Raw genomic sequence first — 15,972 nt, 5'->3', positions numbered from 1 at the left:
ACCCGTGGATTGCGGTCAGAGTGAACCGCCGCTACAGGGCAGACCGCTAAGGCTGGTGTTGTGGGTGCAGCAGAGCGTAGCATAACTCCCCACGGGAGGAGTATAGCCTCAGGGCAGTGTATGCGGAGGATGGGGGTGATGGTGCAGGGCAGCAGCAGTAACGACACGGAGTCAGTGATGCAGTTCAGGGCCTTTACTCACAGTTCTTATTATCCAGACCACGTCTGCAGGTAACGGCTGCCCACGTCATACTGTGCTCACCAGGTGAAGGGCTCAGACAACTCCCAGATAACTTTGGAGCGCTTCACAGGACCCCCTTTGTGTGTCCTTTGTCTGGCCTTTCTTACCAACACTTCTGTCCGGCTGCCTCGGGCCTCCTCTTGGTAAACTTGGCGCCAGTTTCCCTGACCCTATGTGGTGCCTTCCTAGCGGGTGGAGCAAGCGGCTGCGCCACATAAAATGTCAGAGCCTCCGGTTTCTAGCTGAGGGTCGTTTCCTGCCTCCACTAGTTCGGGGACCGGTCACCCCTTTGGCCTGACCCCTCCACGCAGGTGGATTCGGGCGTGCGGTGGCGACTCGCCCGTCCGCACCCCTGGGATCCCTTCATTCCTCGTTCCTGGAGCCTTCTCCGCTCCTCTTCCTTCCTTCTCCCTCTTGCAGGCCTGGGCCTCTGTTACTAGGCCCGCCTCCGGAGCAGAGCTCATGCAGAGCCCCTGCTCCCTGCCACTTCTGCTCAGACTTCTCTGCACTGAACTAAGATGGTGCCCACCTTTTATACTCCCTTCTCAATGCACCCAGGAACTGCTTCCTCCCTGCTCCTGCACTGCAGGGTTCCCCTTCCTCAGTGTTCCCTCCCCCCACTCCAGCCAGGGACAGGGACTGTCGTGCCCATCTCAGGGACATATTGGTCGCCCTGCCCCACGGCAATGTGGTGTAATGCATGCAGGTGTCGGGTCCTGATCCACACTCCATCCTTATCTGAGAGTGAGATATCACACCTCTGGGTGAGGTGCAATACGTCTGTAGAAACCGAGCCCTCGGTGCTACAGTTCCATTTATCTTCAGCCTAGGTGACGTATTGTGATACAGGGCCGTGATTTTGGCTATAAAAGGGTCCCCTAGACCCCTACCCCAAGCTTTTTAAGAGAATCATATATGGCGTGCCAGGAGACTCTATGGAATGCTTTCTCAGCATCCAACGAGAGTATCTAATTACAAATTTTTAACTGCATCTAGCCCAGGAAATACTTTGTGCCTAGTAGCAGTGTCTGCTAGTCAGCGGATTATCCCGGCTGTTAAGCAAGCTACACCACCTGTAGTTTGGACACTTAATTTTTTCAAAGGAAATGCTTCGGGACCACGGGATACTTAGTGAAGAGCATCAGGAGGCACCCCAAGGCATACGGGCTGGGACTGGCACTAGGATGCCTTGCGGTGGACAGCCGAGCTCGATCCTTATAAAAGCTTTTTAACTGCAGCAGCTTTAGTGGACACTACTGGAGCTGGAATTACGCGGCTGCTGGCATGAGACTTGCCCTCCAATAGATCCTTGTAAATGGATTTAAAGTGTATTCATTCAAATTAGAGGGACAATTTAAATTAAAAAGCTTAGAGCTGCCTCCACCACAGGGGGGCTCTCTCGACCCACCAGCGGACAGGCACCAGTATTGGGAGAGGGGGGCTGGCCGTCAGGGTTCACCGCGGCTCTGGCACAAACCCGGCGACACGGAGGTGGCACGGGCAGGAGCGGACTGGCCGTCTCGGCTTCTCACTTTTTGGATTTTAGAAGGGCATGACATGCCTATATCTGTGTCTCCCCCTCCTTTTACTCCTCCACCTCTTTTCTTTTCGCATGAGTATATGTACTTGTCACTTTTCCATGTGTTAGTTGTGTCTTCTGAGCAGTTTGTCAGCTTTTGGACACCTTTGAAGGTGTTTTCTATGTGTTTCTATGTGTTTTTGTTTGCCTGCCATTGGTTTTAACGGTGTTCGAAGGTGTTCGACGAACAGTTCGACGAACAGTTCGGCGAACACACGGGTGTTCGACGAACCGAACCGAACTCGAACACTACGGGGGTGGCTCAACACTAGTTATCACACCCGTCGTCCTCAGAGCCAACCTGTTCCTGCCCTGACAAAAAACTAAAGTTGTCGCTCCAATCAGGTATTTGAGTCTTATCATCGTCTTCCTCATTGTCTCCACCAACAGGAGTTACAGTTTGGGAATGAGGGTCTACATTATGGTCAGAACCTTCTGCGTCTGGTCCTGGATCCGACTCATAAAGATTCTGGGCATCAGTGCAGATCATTTCCTCGTCTGGATTCACAGAAGCACTGGAGTCGACCTCTGATTCCCAGGCTATAGTATGAGTAAACAGCTCTGCAGACTCAACCATCTGTTCTACCTCATACTCAGACGGGCAGCTGGAGATTTGGGAGCTGTGAGGAAGCAAGTGCGATTTGGGTGACACCTTTGAGGACTGGAGTATTTGTGATGTTGAAGTTGATGTGGAGGAGAGCCCACTTAAAGGAGCACTTGATATCCGTTGAAGCACCTGCTGTTTTTGTGCCTCATCTGGAATTTGTAGCGATTGGCGTGGCCGTAAGAAAGGGATCTTATCACATTGTCCGCTAAAAGAAGTAGACATTTTAGTTTGGCTGGAAGATGGTCTTTCTTCTGCACCTACCCCACGGACACAACCTTTTTTCCCCTTCCCAACACGCCTATTCCCCTTTCCACCAGCAGCAGGCCTTTTTCCACTCATTTTGGTGGTTAACTAATTCACAACTCTGGAGTTGTTTGCACAAAAAAACAATGGATGGTAACCGAGCAGAGCTGAGTGGCCAAACTGTGGTATTAGGCCAAAACTATTGGCTGGGTCAGATGCAGAAAAAAATTATTTTTAATTTGCAACCTGATGGAGGTCAGTATAGATGGACTAATAGACCAAGTCCCACACACCGCTAGAAGCCCAAATATTTTTTCAGAGCTAGATGCAGAAAATTTTTTTATTCAATTTGCAACCTGATGGAGGTCAGTATAGATGGACTAATAGACCAAGTCCCACACACTGCTAGAAGCCCAAATATTTTTTCAGAGCTAGATGCAGAAAAAAATTATTTTTAATTTGCAACCTGATGGAGGTCAGTATAGATGGACTAATAGACCAAGTCCCACACACCGCTAGAAGCCCAAATATTTTTTCAGAGCTAGATGCAGAAAAAAATTATTTTTAATTTGCAACCTGATGGAGGTCAGTATAGATGGACTAATAGACCAAGTCCCACACACCGCTAGAAGCCCAAATATTTTTTCAGAGCTAGATGCAGAAAAAAATTATATTCAATTTGCAACCTGCTGGAGGTCAGTATAGAAGGACTAATAGAACAAGTCCCACACACTGCTAGAAGCCCAAATATTTTTTCAGAGCTAAATGAAGAAAAAAATTATTTTTAATTTGCAACCTGATGGAGGTCAGTATAGATAGACTAATAGACCAAGTCCCACACACTGCTAGAAGCCCAAATATTTTTTCAGAGCTAGATGCAGAAAAAAATTATTTTTAATTTGCAACCTGATGGAGGTCAGTATAGATGGACTAATAGACCAAGTCCCACACACTGCTAGAAGCCCAAATATTTTTTCAGAGCTAGATGCAGAAAAAAATTATTTTTAATTTGCAACCTGATGGAGGTCAGTATAGATGGACTAATAGACCAAGTCCCACACACTGCTAGAAGCCCAAATATTTTTTCAGAGCTAGATGCAGAAAAAAATGATATTCAATTTGCAACCTGCTGGACGTCAGTATAGAAGGACTAATAGAACAAGTCCCACACACTGCTAGAAGCCCAAATATTTTTTCAGAGCTAAATGAAGAAAAAAATTATATTTAATTTGCAACCTGATGGAGGTCAGTATAGATGGACTAATAGACCAAGTCCCACACACTGCTAGAAGCCCAAATATTTTTTCAGAGCTAGATGCAGAAAAAAATTATTTTTAATTTGCAACCTGATGGAGGTCAGTATAGATGGATTAATAGACCAAGTCCCACACACCGCTAGAAGCCCAAATATTTTTTCAGAGCTAGATGCAGAAATTTTTTTTATTCAATTTGCAACCTGATGGAGGTCAGTATAGATGGACTAATAGACCAAGTCCCACACACTGCTAGAAGCCCAAATATTTTTTCAGAGCTAGATGCAGAAAAAAAATATTTTTAATTTGCAACCTGATGGAGGTCAGTATAGATGGACTAATAGACCAAGTCCCACACACTGCTAGAAGCCCAAATATTTTTTCAGAGCTAGATGCAGAAAAAATTATTTTTAATTTGCAACCTGATGGAGGTCAGTATAGATGGACTAATAGAACAAGTCCCACACGCTGCTAGAAGCCCAAATATTTTTTCAGAGATAAATGAAGAAAAAAATTATTTTTAATTTGCAACCTGATGGAGGTCAGTATAGATGGACTAATAGACCAAGTCCCACACACTGCTAGAAGCCCAAATATTTTTTCAGAGCTAGATGCAGAAAAAAATTATTTTTAATTTGCAACCTGATGGAGGTCAGTATAGATGGACTAATAGACCAAGTCCCACACACCGCTAGAAGCCCAAATATTTTTTCAGAGCTAGATGCAGAAAAAAATTATATTCAATTTGCAACCTGCTGGAGGTCAGTATAGAAGGACTAATAGAACAAGTCCCACACACTGCTAGAAGCCCAAATATTTTTTCAGAGCTAAATGAAGAAAAAAATTATTTTTAATTTGCAACCTGATGGAGGTCAGTATAGATGGACTAATAGACCAAGTCCCACACACTGCTAGAAGCCCAAATATTTTTTCAGAGCTAGATGCAGAAAAAAATTATATTCAGTTTGCAACCTGATGGAGGTCAGTATAGATGGACTAATAGAATGATGCTATGCCCAAAAGATTTTACTTCACTAGGTGCAGTAAAAAAATTGGTATTCTATACACAGGTGGTATATCTTGCAACACAGATAGGCTACTCCACTGACTAACACACTCTGCAATAGGCCAAAAAGGATTAGCTTTGCTAGATTCAGCCAAATGCTGTGAAAAAAACTTGCACAGCACTGGCACAGACCTGCCTGGCAAAAACTGATAGGAACTGATGTAACCTAGTCCTGAAAAGGACTCCAATTACAATTAGTCTTTACTCCCACAATCTATCTATTTAAGAGCACAGACCTGCCTGATAAAAGTCGTAGGAAATGCTGTAACCTAGTCCTTAAAAGGACTGCAATCACAACTATTCCCTACTCCCAAGCTATCTGTATATTTGTGCGAAAATTGGCTTGAAATTAACAAGGTATAGCGCACACAGCAACAGCGGTGCCGTCTAACACGCAGCTGCAGCAGTGAGAAAATGGTGGCGACGGGGAAAATGGCTTGGTCTTATAGGGCAAGGACATGTGACATACACTGCCAATCACACATGCCCTTGCTTGTGTGAAAAAAAGCACTTCGTTCCGTGTGTGCGCTGCTGATAGGCTGACAGATTGCACCTCCCCACTGCAAATGCGGGAAAGAGAAAAAAAAATGGAGATCTTCATTGTTCCTGCAGAGATCCATCCCCTGCCCCTCCCCCCGCCCCGCTGTACACTCAAACTGCGTATTAACATTAATTTTCATCATTACTGAGAAAAAATCCAGTTATGATTTTGGTGCACGAACAGTTATCGAACATAACCTCGAACAGCCGAATTTTTCTCAACTTGTTCGTGTTCGCCGACCGGCTCGAACACCGCCCAAAACAGCTCGAATTTGAGATTGGCGAACAGTTCGAGTAGAACAACGCTCATCTCTACTAGTAACTGACCCAACGTGGCAGGAGGACATGCAGAGTGAGGCCAGCAGCTCACAGGGGGAGGGAGGCAGAGTACTCCAACAGGCAGGAAGAAGCAGTGTGGTGGCCGCAGATAGAAGGCGGGCAACCATTCCCCTTAGCACCAACACGAGGGACATTGCCAGTACAAGTGGTAGGTCTTCCAGAGTCTGGAATTTTTTTAAAGACTCTGCTGATAACCCCAAAAAGGCCATTTTTACCACCTGCCATGCCAGCATCAGCAGGGGTGACAAAACTACCAGCCTGACTACCACCAACATGATCAGGCACATGGCAGCAAAGCACCCGACTTTGTGGGGCGAACCCCAGGGTCCACGACCAGTGTCAGAGGGTGTCACCACTGCTTCTTCCACTGTTGTGCATGCAGTAGAACACCCTGTTGTGTGTGCAAGGCAATCCCCTGTTCATACTGCATGTAAAGATGCCCCCTCCTCTCAGTCTTCACTTGTTATGGCAGATTCTCAAGAAACAGCATCAACATCCACGTCGACGTCGCACCACAGCGTTCAATTGTCCATATCCCAGACCTTTGAACGAAAGCGGAAATTAGCAGCTAACGCTCCACAAGCCACAGTCCTAAATTCGCACATTTCACGACTGCTTGCGTTGGAAATGCTGCCTTTTAGGCTGGTGGAGATGGAATCCTTCCGCAACCTTATGGCGGTGGCCATCCCTCGGTACTCGGTCCCCAGCCGACACTATTTTGCCCGGTGTGCCATCCCCGCACTACACAAGCACGTGTCCCAAAACATCTGCCGTGCCCTCAACAACGCAGTTACTGGGAGAGTCCACCTGACAACGGACACGTGGACAAGTGCTTGTGTCCAGGGACGGTACATCTCCCTGATGGCAAACTGGGTAAACATAGTGGAAGCCGGGACCCAGTCGGACCTTGGGACAGAACATATCCTCCCCACACCGAGGATTGCGGGCCCTATGTCAGACAGAGTTGCCCCCACAGTGTACAGCTCCTGCGCATCATCCTCCTCCTCCTCCTCATGTTCAGCCTCCATCTCAGATATCACCACATCAGTTACAAGCTGGAAGCACTGCAGTACTGCCTCCGCCAAGCAGCAACAGGCTGTGCTGAATCTCATAAGCTTAGGTGATAAACCTCACACTGCTTGTGAGTTGTGGACAGCTGTGAAAGAGCAGGCAGATCTATGGCTGAGACCGCTGAACCTACATCCAGGCATGGTCGTGTGTGACAATGGCCGTAACCTGGTGGCAGCTCTGAGGCGAGGCGAGATCACACACGTACCATGCCTGGCTCATGTGCTTAACCTCGTGGTTCAGCGGTTTCTTAAATCATACCCCGAGTTGGCAGATCTGCTTGTGAAAGTACTCTGCCTGTCAGCTCATTTTCGCAAGTTGGTTACAGCTTCCGTCGCCCTTGCCGTGTTGCAGCAGCGTTTGCAGCTTCCGGCACACCAACTGGTGTGTGATGTCCCCACACGTTGGAACTCTAACCTCCACATGTTGCAAAGGATTTGTTAGAAGAAGAGAGCAGTTGTGGAGTACCAGCTGCAACAAGGCCGTCGATATTCACGTCAGACTCCACACATAAGACCTCATGAGTGGACCTGGATGTCTGACATATGTAACATCCTGACAAACTTTGAGGAGGCCACCAAGATGGGGAGTGGCGATGACGCCATCATTAGTGTCAGCATCCCACTTGTCTGTCTTTTGCAATGCTCTCTGCAGAGAATTAAAGAGGAGGCATTGCAGCCAGAGTATGATGAGATGGATCGGGAAGCCATAGTGGGCTATTACACACAGCCCAGCCTCATCTCATCCCAACGTGCACTGGGGGACAATGAGGGAGAGGAGGAGGAGGAGGAGGAAGAACAGGAGCTGTTATCATGCGCTGTGGACGGTAGTACCTGTACAAGTGTCATACCGTCTGTTCAGTGTGGGTGGCCTGAGGACAGGGGGGAGAACGAGGAGGAGGAGGAGAGCATGGTCAGTCGTCATCTTGGTGAGGACACGGAAATCTTGCCCGTTACCAGTCTGGCACGCATGGCTGACTTTATATTACGCTGCCTTAACCGTGACCCTCGCATTGTCAAAATGTTGGGTGACAGTCATTACTGGTTGGTGACACTTGTAGAGCCCTGCTTCCTGAGGTGGAGAGTTCTACAAAAATGGGCCAGTACCAGAAGGCCCTTGCTGCAAAACTGTTAAAAAAAATTCCCATCTGAACACGCTAGCGGCAGAGGTCACAGTTCATTGACCAACCAAAGTGTACAAGCGAGAGAGAGGCAACTCCAATCCAGCAGAGGCAGGGGAACACTGTCAACATTCTGGGACAGTTTTCTCAGACCCTCCCTTTTACAGACCCTGAGGCTCGGGGTACTCTCACAAGGAGTGGAAAGTTTCAAAAGATGATGAGGGAGTACCTTGCGGACCGTACCAGTGTCCTCCGTGAGTTCTCTGTGCCTTTTAATTATTGGGTATCAAAGCTGGACACTGGGAATGAACTCGCTCTGTACGCCTTGTAGGTCCTGGCCTGCCCTGCCGCTAGCGTGTTATCGGAGCGTGTTTTTAGTGCCTCTGGGGGAATTATAACTGATAAGCGCACTCGCCTGTCAACTGACAATGCTAACAAGCTGACCCTTATCAAAATGAACAAGGTCTGGATTGGGCCAGACTTCTCATCACCACCAAATGACAGCAGACTAACATAAAGTCAAATCCACTGTGTTATTTCGGGAGGTGTATTCCCATGCACCGCGTCACAACCACACATGGGTATACACTTCCTCATTTCGGCTCTTTTTTGCTCTTCTCCTTATCCTCAGCCTCCCCCACCACTATACCACCAGGGTGACCATGGTCCATTGTTGCCATTATTGAAAGTTCCTCGGTCCTTATTTTTGTCAGCTTTTGCTTGGAAGGCATAAGCAAAGACTGTGGGAGACCCACTCCCCAATAATGGGAATAATGTTTGTAATATGCTGTACTGCATGGCTCTTGTAAGGGGCATTGCAAGTTGCTCCGTCCAAAGTTTTGGAAGCTTTTGCTTGGAAGGCAAAAGCAAATACTATGTGAGACCCACTCCCCAATAATGGGAATAATGTTTGTAATATGCTGTACTGCATGGTTCTTGTAAGGGGCATTGCAAGTTGCTCCGTCCAAAGTTTTGGAAGCTTTTTCTTGGAAGGCATAAGCAAATACTATGGGAGACCCACTCCCCAAAAATAGGAATAATGTTTGTAATATGCTGTACTGCATGGCTCTTGTAAGGGGCATTGCAAGTTCCTCCGTCCTAATTTTTGGCAGCTTTTGCTTGGAAGGCACAGGCAAAGACTATGGGAGACCCACTCCCCAATAATGGGTAGAAGGTTTTTAGTACGCTGTAATCCACGTCTGTTTCAAGGGGCATTGCAGTTCCTCATAATTTTTGGAAAGCCTTCCATTCACTGCTTAGGCCAACAGTGTACAGAAGACCCGGTTGCTATAAATGGAAAAAACGGTTTAGTTAAGGCCCTCTGACCTCCATGTCACTTCCAAGGGGCATTGCAGTGCCTCAAAATTTTTGATAGGCATTGCACTCACAGTATGCCCTGTAACTGTATATCCGAACCGCTCCTTTGGTACAGAAACATATCCTACAAGACATGTGTGGTTGACTGGCCTGATATTGATATGAATGGTCCCTGTTCCTCCTTCTCTTTCTCCTTTGCCATCACATCATCCATCATTCACCACCTGAAGCTTTGTTTTAACGGGAGTCATAGAACTGGGATAGTAGCAGGAAAACATCCAGCAATCCTCGGAAGAGGTAGGATATGCTGCACACTTATGCTTGCTTTCCAAGAAAACAAAGCAGATGTTAACTTCTATCATCATCATCATGATACTCACCTTGGCACTCTCAACTCCCTTGATAGAGAAGCCAGGGCCCACCGGAGGAGTTTCTAGTTGTCTGGTGGGCTCGTCCAATGCTGCCCTAAAGCAGGCCAGACTAAGAAAAGTGTGGGAAAGGTTACCGGGACAAATAGTGGTGGCTGGGGACTGAGTAAGGAGACCTCGCTGCCGAAGCAGCCATGAGATAGTGGCCAGCTTCGGCCTCCTCCAAACTAAAAGGCCCCATTTCAAGTGCAAGCTAGCAGTATGGTATTGCAGCCTGGGGGTGGGTGGGTGGCAGGCTGCACACTTACACTTGCATTCCAAGAAAACAACACAGATGCTAACTTCTATCATCGTCATCATGCTCCTCACCTTGGCACTCTCAACTCCCTTGATGCAGAAGCCAGGGCCCACCGGAGGAGTCTCTGGTTGTCTGGTGGGCTCGTCCAATGCAGTCCTAAGGCAGGCCAGACTAAGAAAAGTGTGGGGAAGGTTACCGGGGCAAATAGAGGTGGCTGGGGACTGAGTATGGAGACCTCGCTGCCGAAGCAGCCATGAGATAGTGGCCAGCTTCGGCCTCCTCCAAACTAAAAGGCCCCATTTCAAGTGCAAGCTAGCAATATAGTATTGCAGCCTGCTTTGGTTGGCTGCATATTTGCGCTTGCATTGCAAGGAATGGGGGAGGTACAATTGAACACTGCCCTGGGACAAGGACTTGCACGGGGATAGTTGCAAGTCTACATCTTCTGATGCGGCAAGGATCACTTCTGATGGTCACACTTTTAGGCAGTGACATGGGTGTCAGAGATGCTTCCAGGGGTCTTCCCCATGCTGTTCACATGTCTTTTCAGCACTGTATGCATGTGTCACACAGCACATGGCCAGATAAGGTTGTAAAATGTTAACATGACATTTCCCGGTGAATGCATTTGTCACAGTTGAAAGCAATGCAAAAGTGCAAAAACGCATAAAAAAAATGCTACTTGTGAACATAGCCCAAGGTGTGGAGGAGTATTTTTGTTTTTGGTTATTCATTTTACCTTATACACAAGTCTTTAACCTGGAAAGGATGCTCCTTAACATATTTCACAGGAAAACAGTTTTAGTTTTGTTTTTGTATGTTTTATTGTTAGCCTGTAAAAGTGGTTCAATACCTCTGACCACGTTGTTGACAGCAGTGACCTGGGGGTCAGAAATACTTCCTGGGGCAATACCCATGCTCTCCCCATGTCATTTGAGCACTGTCACTATCGTTTTGGGCACTTGTTAGGCTTTTAAAAGACTGCCGGGGATGCCGCCGCAAAAATTCTCTGGTCTCCCATAGACTAACATTGGGCTCGTTGCTCGGGTCGAGCACCCGAGTATCACGGTGAGCTCGGACCGAGCTTCGAGCACCCGAGCATTTTAGTGCTCGATCAACACTATTCTTGATCCATACATGACTAATCCCCCAAGTTTCTGTACAGCAACCTGTACTCCAGGAGAACCTGAACTCATCCTCGAGAATTTACCAAAATGAGGATGAAACCCATAATTACAAAAAAAGGGCAAAGATCTAATAAGCTGGTTAACCTGACTGTTAAAGACAAACTCACAAGAGGCAAGAATGAGGACCAGTCCTCCTGCTGAACCGCAACGAAATACCTTACAATTTGTTCCAATAACTGATTTGTCCTCTCTGTCTGACTATTGGTTTCAGGATGATATGCAAAGAAAAATGACAAGTCAATCTTCAATTTTTTACAAAATGCTCTCCAGAATTTGAAGACAAACTGCGAGCCCGCCTATTGTATGCAATGTTCAAAGGAATGCAATGCAATCTGACCACATGATTGATAAATAAATGCCTATAATTGACCATAAAGTATATAGAGGGGGAGATTTCCAAAATATACCATATCAAAAATGAAGGAAGTGCATAGACCCAAGTGATAAAATTATAACAATCTTTATTGAATAATTGGATTAAAAGAAATTGTATTAAAATTAGTATCAGTGATGAACGAACATGCTCGCCACTACTCGGAAATCGCCCGAGCATCACGAAGCTCAACAAGCTCATCGAGTATTTACTGGTTGATCGGGCAGAAGCTCGGGTCCCTACCCTGCATGTTTAGCGCTATTTACAGAGCCAATAAACATTCATGGATTGCCTGGCATGCACTATAATGCCGTAGCCATGATGGTTGTGACATTACAGTGATTGGCTCGCCGCACATCTTCATCAGGTCTATATAAGACCTGGCGCAGCTATGCTCGTCACAGTGTACCCAAGAACCAGGCAGAGTAAGGAGAGATTCTGTTGAGTCAGGGAGAGATTTGCTTGTTTAGAGTTAGTATAGGCATTCCACAACACATATATATGTATTTCCATCTGAACTAACAGTCCCTCTGAGGACTAATCAAGCTGCATATATGCAGTGGTGATAGCTGGAGTTAGGCAGGCAGGCAGTGTATACGGCAGACTGCAATGCATACAGCGCAAGAGGGTCCATTGAGCGTCCTGTCTGCTGCTGTAATAATTACAGATATTTGTAGACATAGACCCAGATATCAGGGGCAAGGGCAATTATTTTTATCTTAATCCTGGTTATTGCTTAAAAAGCAATCCAGAGTACACCATTTTTCTGCTGCATTTGCTTGTTAGCAATGCAGAATACAACCAAATCTGTTCCATATTTCAGCGATAAAAATCCAGAAATTTGAACTGAACCTGGAAAATATTGCCTTCCTATTCCAATCTGTTGCAGTGTGTCGGTCAAGCTATTCACACTAGATGTCTGAGAAGAATACTATTGTAAATTGCAGGCCTGCTATTTAAAACCATGGTTCTCTGTCAGACATATCACCCTTAACAATGTTCCAAAATCAGCCTTTTCTTCAATTTTTATTTTGTTGCATTTTGTCAGTCAAGCTATTCACATTAGGTCTCTGTGTGGAATAATATTAGTAAATTGCAGGCCTGCTATTTAAAACCGCGGTTCTCTGTCAGGCATATCACCAATAAGAGTGTTCCAAAATCCGCCATTTCTTCCATTTTAATTTCATTGCAGTGTGTTGGTCAAGCTATTCACACTAGGTCTCTGTGCAGAATAATATTAGTAAATTACAGGCCTGTTATTTAAAACCGTGATTCTCTGTCAGTCGTATCACATATAACTGCATTCCAAAATCAGCCATTTCACGTAAACGTGGAAAATATTGTCCTACATTTAAAATGAGCAAGGTGCAAGGCAAGGAACGAGGAAGTGGACGTGATGGTGATGGTGCATGCAGAGGCCAAGGCCAAAGACGTGGCCATGGGCAAGCTGAAATTGTGCCACAACAAACACCCACATCTTGTCGCTCGACCATCCTGTCCTAATTATTAGGGGAAACCACTATTGAACCCAGAGCAGTGTCAGAATGTTATTGGTTGGATAGCAGATAATGCTTTCAGTCACTTTGCCACCACCACCACCCTGTCTTCCAAACGATTAAGTCTCAGTAATCATGAGTCTGAAATGCATATTCCTCATCCTGATCCTCCTTCCTCCCACCATTTTGAGTGCCCAGAGACAACTGATCCCACACTTGGACACTCAGAAGAGCTGTTTGCTTTTCCATTTGTAGATTTGGACCTCTCGTCCAGCCAGCTTCAAGCAAGTCAAGAGGAGAACGCATGTAATGATGCCCAAATATTACAGCAGCCACGGTCACATGAAAGTGACTATGGGAAATTGCAATTTCTGTCGAAAGAGGTGGATGATGATGGGACACAATTGGCAGAAAGTCAGGAGGAGAACCAGGGTGCAGAAGTGGAAGACCAGGTGTTGGATGATGTAGCAACTGTTCCAACCTGGCAGGGGGACATACAGATTGAGGACAGCAGCACACAGTGGGAGGGAGGCGTACCACATCAACAGGCAGGAAGAAGCAGTGTTATGGCGGCAGACACAAGGCAGGGAAGCGCTCCTTCTTAATGCCAACATGATGGAAGTTGCCAGTTCAACTGTTAGGTCTTCCCAAGTCTGGTTGACTTTTAAAGACTGTGCAGATAACCCCAAAAAGGAAATTTGCACCACCTGCTTGGCCAGCATCAGCAGGGGTAGCAAACCTAGCAGCCTGACAACCACCAGCATGATCATGCACATGGCAACAAAGCAACCAATTAAGTGGGCTGAACCCCAGGATCCAGAAACAGTATCTGCGGGTGACACCACTGCTTGTTCCACTGTTGTGTGTGTGCTTCAATCCTCTGTACATGGCACATGTCAAGATGCCTCCCACCCTGCAGGTGTCTTTGCACACTCTCAACCGACATCATCAGCAAGCACATCCACATCCTTGTCCCTGCACTGCTTTCAGTTGTCCCTACCCCAGTCCTTGGAATGCAAGCGCAAATACGTTGCCAACGCCCCACAGGCTACACTACTAAATTCACACATTTTGTGAATGCTTGCACTCAAAATGTTTCCATTTACGCTCATGGAGACAGAAGCTTTCCACAACCTGATAGCGGCGGCCGTCTCTTGGTACTCGTTCCCCAGCCACCACTATTTCTCCCCGTGTGCCATCCCCGCATTACACGAGCACGTGTCCAACAACATTAGCTGTGCCCTCAACAATGCAGTTACTGCCAAAGTCCACCTAACCACAGACACGTGGACAAGTGCTTGTGGGCAGGGATGGTACATCTAGCTGATGGCACACAGGGTAAATATAGTGGAAGCCGGGACCCAGTCGGACATGGGGACGGAACACATCCTTCAGACGCCGATGATTGCAAGCCCTTGGTCGATCAGTGTTGCTTCCACATTGTACAGCTTCTGCACCTCATCCTTCAGCCTCCATCTCTGAAATGACCAAATTTCTGTCGCAGGCTGGAAGCACTGCAGCACTGCCTTGGTAAAACGTCAACAGGCTGTGCTGAAACTAATATGCCTCAGTGACAAACTGCACAACAACGATGAAGAGTTGTGGACAGCTCTGGAAAAGCAGGCAGATCTGTGCCTGACACCACTGACCCAACAACCAGGCATGGTCATATGTGACATTGGCCAGAACCTGGTGACGACTCTGAGGCGAGGCGAGCTCACACCATGCCTGGCCCATATGCTTAACCTCGTGGTTCAGCAGTTTCTCAAAACCTACCGGGATCTGACAAATCTGCTTTTTAAAGTACGCCGCCTGTGTGCCCATTTTAGAAAGCCAGCTACAAATTCTGCCACCCTTGCCGTGCTTCAGCAGCGTTTGCAGCTTTCAGCTCACCGACTGATCTGCGATGTCCCCACGTGTTGGAACTCTACATTGCAGATGTTAGGAAGGATTTGCGAGCAGAAGAGGGCAGTGGTTGACTACCAGCATCAACAAGGCAATCGGTATGCAGTTGAAACTAAACACATAAGACTTCAGGAGTGGACATGGATGTCAGATATATGTACCATCCTCCAAAACTTTGAGGACTCCACCAAGATGGTGAGCGGCGATGACACCATAATAAGCATCACCATCTTGCTTCTCTGTCTTCTGAAACGCTCTCTGCTGCTCACAATTAAAGAGGATGCATTGCAGGCGGAGCATGATGAGATGGAGCAAGGAACCATACAGGGTGATTATACACACAGACCTGCCTCATCTCATCCCAACAAGGATTGGGTGACAATGAGTAAGATGAGGAGTAGGAAGAACAGGAGCTAGTTTCAGGTGCTACAGATGGTACTACCTGCACAACTGTCATACTGTCTGTTCAGCATGGATGGCCTGATGACAGGGAGGAGGAGGAAGAGGAGGAGAAGGATGAGGAGGAGAGCATGGCCAGTCATTCTCTTGGTGAGGACACGGAAGTCTTGCCTCTTTTCAGTCTGGCACATGTGGCTGAGTTTATGTTACGCTGCCTTTCCCATGACCCTCACATTGTCCAAATTTTGCTAGTTGGTGACATTTCTAAACCCATGATGCAAGGGGAACTTTCTGTCTCTTATTCCCCCACAGGACAGGCCTGACAAAATGGGGCAGTACAAGAAGGCTCTTGTTGCCAAAATATTGAAAAATTCCCATCTGAAATTGCTGGTGGCAGAGGTCATAGATCATTGGACAACCAAGTAGTACAGACGAGAGAGATACAAATGCAATCCCGCAGAGGCAGGTGAACACTGTCAAAGTTCTGGGACAGTTTTCTTAGATCCTCCCATCGCACTGGCCCTGAGACGCGGGGTACTCTCACAAGAAGGGAAAGGTTTCAGAAGATGGTGAG

The sequence above is a fragment of the Phyllobates terribilis genome, unplaced genomic scaffold (genome assembly GCF_046119375.1).
Source record: "Phyllobates terribilis strain yellow unplaced genomic scaffold, ASM4611937v1 Scaffold_11__3_contigs__length_659146591, whole genome shotgun sequence".
NCBI lineage: Eukaryota > Metazoa > Chordata > Amphibia > Anura > Dendrobatidae > Phyllobates > Phyllobates terribilis.
This window is presented reverse-complemented; position numbering follows the sequence as displayed.